The sequence below is a fragment of the Schistocerca nitens genome, chromosome 8 (genome assembly GCF_023898315.1).
Source record: "Schistocerca nitens isolate TAMUIC-IGC-003100 chromosome 8, iqSchNite1.1, whole genome shotgun sequence".
Classification (NCBI taxonomy): Eukaryota; Metazoa; Arthropoda; class Insecta; order Orthoptera; family Acrididae; genus Schistocerca; species Schistocerca nitens.
In genome coordinates, this window is record NC_064621.1 from 537,485,969 (window position 1) to 537,492,696 (window position 6,728).

Below are 6,728 nucleotides of genomic sequence, written 5' to 3' on the forward strand. Positions count from 1 at the left end.
GTTTGTGGAGGCAGCGTCCCAGGACGGTGGCGATAGTGTGTTATCACAGCGTATCCCAGAGATGATTTTTATTAAAGGTATACACGGACATTGTGCCGATGTGAAATGATGCTTTACCGCTAAATACTAGCTTTGAAATGAGCCGGTCATCTGTTGCTAAAGGTCAGACTCGCAGAAATCAATTCTTTTCACCTTATCAGCTACGGAAAGGACTCTCCAAATGGTCGGTTCCGGAATTTGCAGCTCTCTGCTACCTCGGCGAGTCAATTTTTCTAAACTGCGTGCAAATCCTTCCTGAATGCGAGCAAAATTTTTTCCAAATGCGAGGCTGTCCGGAACCTTTCCCTTTGCAAAAACACCCTTTCTTTAGAACTGTTCTTACCAACGTACGATAGACCACTTATCAGGAGGTTGAACACCATACTTGATTCAAAATGCACGCTGAAGAACTGTTCAAAATGGTTCAAAAGGCTATGAGCACTATGGCACTTAACACGTGAGGTCATCAGTCCCCTAGAACTTAGAACTACGTAAGCCTAACTAACCTAAGGACATCACACACATCCATGCCCGAGGCAGGATTCGAACCTGCGACCGCATCAGTCGCGCGGTTATGGACTTAAGCGGCTAGAACCGATCGACCACCGCGGCCGGCTGAAGAACTGTCGTCGACTCACTTCTATCGTACTCGATGACACAAAAACCTTTTTCTTGAGCAGTCACTGTCTTTGCTCTAACCGCAGAAATGTAGGTTCCGTGGCCAACCTCGCTCCTAGCGACCAAATGAAACTTTCGAGCTTCCTTCAATCTACGACGGAAAGAGCGTAGCTCTCCTTTTACAAAATTGTTAAGGCTTTCGTGGCCACTTGTTGACAAACTGCCTATTGGCTTCTGTCTCGGGTTCTTCGGCCGACGTTCATCTAATGATTTTTCTGACGTTTCGCCAGCACGAGTGGCTGGCATTGTCAAAGCTTCACCCTCCATTGCCGGTGGTGAACTGGAGCCGAGCTCGCGGGCGCAGACTATATGTACCTGGCGCGCCAACGTCCGAGGGCTTCTCCGCGGTCATTTCCGGTGCGGTTCTCCTCTTGCTACCTGCGACGGTCGTTCGCTGCAGTACGGGAAGCCAGGATCCGTTTACCTTAAGGCTTTCCTCTTTCTTGTTGAAACTGTTCGCGTGTTTTTGTATTTCTACAGCTTCTCTAAACAAGCGCGTGTGATAGTGCTTCTCTACAGCCAGAACTTCCGTGTCGGCGAATTTTATTACGTGGTCGGTCTCATTCAGTGCGTGCTCTGCCACGGCCGATTTCTCCACCTGCCCCAACCTGCCGTGAAGGCCCACCGGTACCGACCGGCCGCCGCGTCATCCTCAACCCATAGGCGTCACTGTATGCGGATGGCAGCACACCGTTCTCGCAGCCGTATGTCACTTTCCGAAACCGGAGCCGCTACTTTCCAATCAAGTAGCTCCTCAGTTCGCCTCACAAAGGCTGAGTGCACCCCGCTTGCCAACAGCGCTCGGTAGACCGGATGGTTACCCATCCAAGTGCTAGCCCAGCCTGACAGCGCTTAACTTCGGTGATCTGACGGGAACCGGTGTTACCACTGCGGCAAGGCCGTTGGCCTTCCCTATTACACTAAATGTAAAAGACACGTAACTCAGGTACGATTCTCGTGTTTTCTGTGCTCTTTAAGCCCATCAGCGCTCTGTGGTTGTAGAAGTCAGATAACACGCTCGCGAAGCTATTGAGACATGAACAGTATATACAACAGTCGAAAAAGTGAGTATTGTTTAGGTGAATGTAGCGAAACTATTAGAGCAGAAATGCTGTTGTGTGTTGAAGAGTATCCCGATCGTGCCAAGCACTCACAATCTGTCTTTGCAAACGTTATAAAAAAGTTCTAGAAACTGAAAGTGTGGAGAATAAAGTACACCAAGGGAAAAGAAGTGCAATACTGGTGAAAGAAATGAAACCAATATTTTAACAAAAGTAACACACAGCACAAATGTCCCTGAGAGGTATCTGGGATGTACGAGAGGGATAAACCAAACGAGTGTTCAGCGAACACTAGATTCCATCCCATTTCATCCTCTGCACATTTCGCTGCATCTACAGCTCATGGCACCGACTGCCAAAATTGGTTACAATTCTACGAACGTTATCTAAAAAAAGTGCAAAGTGATGCGGCAGATCTATGCAAAATTTTATTTACGGTAGAAAAAACAACGTTCTTGATCTATCAACGTTTGGTGCGTGTTTTTAGTGACCCGCAGCACTGGTCCCTGTTTTAATGGCGCGAGTCTAAATACACTCCTGGAAATAGAAAAAAGAACACATTGACACCGGTGTGTCAGACCCCCAATACTTGCTCCGGACACTGCGAGAGGGCTGTACAAGCAATGATCACACGCACGGCACAGCGGACACACCAGGAACCGCGGTGTTGGCCGTCGAATGGCGCTAGCTGCGCAGCATTTGTGCACCGCCGCCGTCAGTGTCAGCCAGTTTGCCGTGGCATACGGAGCTCCATCGCAGTCTTTAACACTGGTAGCATGCCGCGACAGCGTGGACGTGAACCGTATGTGCAATTGACGGACTTTGAGTGAGGGCGTATAGTGGGCATGCGGGAGGCCGGGTGGACGTACCGCCGAATTGCTCAACACGTGGGGCGTGAGGTCTTCACAGTACATCGATGTTGTCGCCAGTGGTCGGCGGAAGGTGCACGTGCCCGTCGACCTGGGACCGGACCGCAGCGACGCACGGATGCACGCCAAGACCGTAGGATCCTACGCAGTGCCGTAGGGGACCGCACCGCCACTTCTCAGCAAATTAGGGACACTGTTGCTCCTGGGGTATCGGCGAGGACCATTCGCAACCGTCTCCATGAAGCTGGGCTACGGTCCCGCACACCGTTAGGCCGTCTTCCGCTCACGCCCCAACATCGTGCAGCCCGCCTCCAGTGGTGTCGCGACAGGCGTGAATGGAGGGACGAATAAAGACGTGTCGTCTTCAGCGATGAGAGTCGCTTCTGCCTTAGTGCCAATGATGGTCGTATGCGTGTTTGGCGCCGTGCAGGTGAGCGCCACAATCAGGACTGCATACGACCGAGGCACACAGGGCCAACACCCGGCATCATGGTGTGGGGAGCGATCTCCTACACTGGCCGTACACCACTGGTGATCGTCGAGGGGACACTGAATAGTGCACGGTACATCCAAACCGTCATCGAACCCATCGTTCTACCATTCCTAGACCGGCAAGGGAACTTGCTGTTCCAACAGGACAATGCACGTCCGCATGTATCCCGTGCCACCCAACGTGCTCTAGAAGGTGTAAGTCAACTACCCTGGCCAGCAAGATCTCCGGATCTGTCCCCCATTGAGCATGTTTGGGACTGGATGAAGCGTCGTCTCACGCGGTCTGCACGTCCAGCACGAACGCTGGTCCAACTGAGGCGCCAGGTGGAAATGGCATGGCAAGCCGTTCCACAGGACTACATCCAGCATCTCTACGATCGTCTCCATGGGAGAATAGCAGCCTGCATTGCTGCGAAAGGTGGATATACACTGTACTAGTGCCGACATTGTGCATGCTCTGTTGCCTGTGTCTATGTGCCTGTGGTTCTGTCAGTGTGATCATGTGATGTATCTGACCCCAGGAATGTGTCAATAAAGTTTCCCCTTCCTGGGACAATGAATTCACGGTGTTCTTACTTCAATTTCCAGGAGTGTACATTCAAGATACGCTGCTGCCGCAGTTATTAGAAGACACTCCTCTGGACATAAGGCAATCAGTCTGATACCACCGGATATCGCTCCCATTCCGCACCTACTATGACAGACACTCTTAAGATAACATTTGGAGTGAGCTGGAACGATCGTTCAGGAAACGAAAAGTGGTCTGACGCTCACCAAACTTGACACCTCTACAGTTTTATCCACGTCGAAAATTAAAACGAGAGGTCAGAAATGTCTTATAAAATGAGCCTCTGCTGCCGTTAACTCCAGATGAAGTTCAACGTGGAGTATTGTTTCCCCAAAATCACTTTATAGCGTGTAGCAATGCTCAAGGTTAACACTTTGAGCACTTGGCGTGACAGCCGTAATTATAAACCCACTAATAGTATATTAATTGCGTGATTGCTTACATTTGGTGTAATAGGGAAGAAGTTTCGAGAACCTCTTCTCTGGACGGCGGGACAGTGCTTGTGGCGCAGCTATATTGATTCTATTTGATCATGATACGTGGTTTAAGTTCTCTTACAAGGTTCTTTCAGAGCCCAAAGAAAAATAGTTCCAACAGCAAAAAGTCGATTTCATATTTCGGTGACTATAAACAGTAAACATTACATGCGAACGTCAGGAAATTCGTCATATTATTTGCTATAACTTGGGGAAAACCGTACTTCGAAATGTTGATTCATTGTGGCTATATCTGGGATGGTCTGTCGTAGCTGCCTCACCTTGCATATAAAGAGATTTCCGCTGATCATCAGTTGGCTTGACCAACGAAACAGTAGAGGCAATTTTTCACGCGGTTTTATACAGCGGTACATGGACCGCAAGTACGACGACAGTAAACATCTCGGCTGACCTTACTACGTCGATTGGAAGGGAAGAATATTAACCCTGCCTTGCACACTCTGGCCGTTGGACTGTATGAGCGTCATCCTCACGCCACGCATCTGCAGTGTTCGCAGATCACTTCAGTTGCTAGAAGCTAGATCTAAGACATTCTTTCAGAATGAAACAGAATCTTCTTGCTGCTGTAGATGGTAGAATGATTAGAACGATTAAGTTAGTCCAAGGTAGGAGCTGTACAGCAATGAAGTTAGTTAAAACGTGAAGGAGCCAGAAGTCGTATGTGTGTTATATTCTGTGGCGCAGCTCAGTGGCCTGGTACCATCATGACGCTAATGGGTAGACAGAGCGCTGAGTTAAACGACACGAAGGAGAACACTGCATCATCGACCAGCGGAGGACGTGACAAGAAGCAGCTCGCCACACTCCAGGGTGTCAACACCAAGGGGGATAACTGGGTCAGTTACGTCATCCGAGTAACACCAGAATATTCCACAGTCGTACAGGGAGGAAGAACGTTAGCCGGCCGGAGTGGCCGAGCGGTTCTAGGCGCTACAGTCTGGAGCCGAGCTACCGCTACGGTCGCAGGTTCGAATCCTGCCTCGGGCATAGATGTGTGTGATGTCCTTAGGTTTAATTAGTTCTAAGTTCTAGGCGACTGATGACCTTAGAAGTTAAGTCGCATAGTGCTCAGAGCCATTTGAACCATTTGAAGAACGGTAAACATCAGCGGCAGAAAGCTGTATTTAAGGACCGAGAGTCAGTTTGTCGTCATACGCGGTCGTGAGGGGTTGCGGAGACGCAGAGCCTGTGTCACTCAGCGCCGCCACCAGTTCCGAGTCGCCACTGTCATCGCGGTCATCGTAATAGTCACCGTTGTAAAACAAGCCGTCGCGTAGGAGGCGCCAGAGTGACGCTGCCGCTGCTGTCACTATCGTCAGAGACCCGAAGGAAACAATACAACATGAATGCAATTCACCTAAAGTGAATGTTCACTGTGCCATTTCAGCCAGTAAAATTTTTGGTACTTTTTCCTCGAAGGTGCAACTGTAACTAGGCAAACCTATCTGAACATGTTGCGGAATTGGCTGTTCCCTCAACTCGAAGAAGGGGCACGTCAATTCCTATTCCAGCAGGATGGGGCACCACCCCACTGGCACGTAACTATTCGAACGAAACGTACCCACAGCACTGGATCGGCCGCCAGCACTTCATCACTGGCCTCCAAGAAGCCCTGACTCATCCCTTTTGAATTTTTTTCGTGGAGGTATGTTGAAGATAGCGTGTTTCGACCACCTCTACCAGCTAACATTGAGGAACTGAAAGGAGTAACTGCAGATATCCAAACTGTTGTGCTGGAGATGCTGTAGAGAGTGTGGAATGAGTTTGAGCATCGAATTGATGTCGCTCGAGTGTCTGGAATGGGTCATATTGACCATTTATGAATTTGTTTTCTACGGAAAACAAACTTTGTTAAGTGCGCTTCACATTGATTAATTACCCAAGGTTCGTTCATGTTTCTTTGTTTAAATACAGATTTTCAAAGTAGTAGTATTTTTTTTTTTTAAATTGTCATGCCTTTTGTGTCATTGAACTCGCTGACTGTGAGCTGACGATTCAGCGACGATTTCGTACCAATTGTCAGATAAAAGCACCAGCAGACAATACAATCCGTGGATCGTGCAAGCCTTTCTGTGAGAATGACTGCTTATTGCAGCAAGACAATTGAGGCTTCATTCTGTAACAACCTGGTGCTCCATCTCTCTTTCAGACGTTCGCGACTACCTCGGTGCTAACTGCCTTATTGTTGAACTGGACGTGCCTCCCATTATGACCGTCATCTTCATCAGTGCCCCCCCCCCCTCCCAAGTCACCCGACTTAAACACAAGTGAACGTCCGCCCTCGGTAGTTATGAGTATTTATGAGTAAAGGAATCAACGATCAACTAGAACGGAAGTCTTGTGACGTCCGCCCAGACCAAACGCAACAACCAATGCCGAACAAAATGGAAAAAAAGTGTTCAGTGCTACAGAATGTCAATGCTAAGGGCCCGGGTTCGATTCCCGACTCGGTCGGAGATTTTCTTCGCTCAGGGACTGGGTGTTGTGTTGTCCTAATCATCATCATTTCATCCCCACCGACGCG

General features: G+C 49.1%; 1 pseudogene; it reads right to left on the bottom strand.

Annotated features, from left to right (window-relative positions):
- Positions 1-1,506: 1,506 nt before the first annotated feature.
- Positions 1,507-1,624, bottom strand: LOC126200122 (5S ribosomal RNA; annotated as a pseudogene).
- Positions 1,625-6,728: the final 5,104 nt, after the last annotated feature.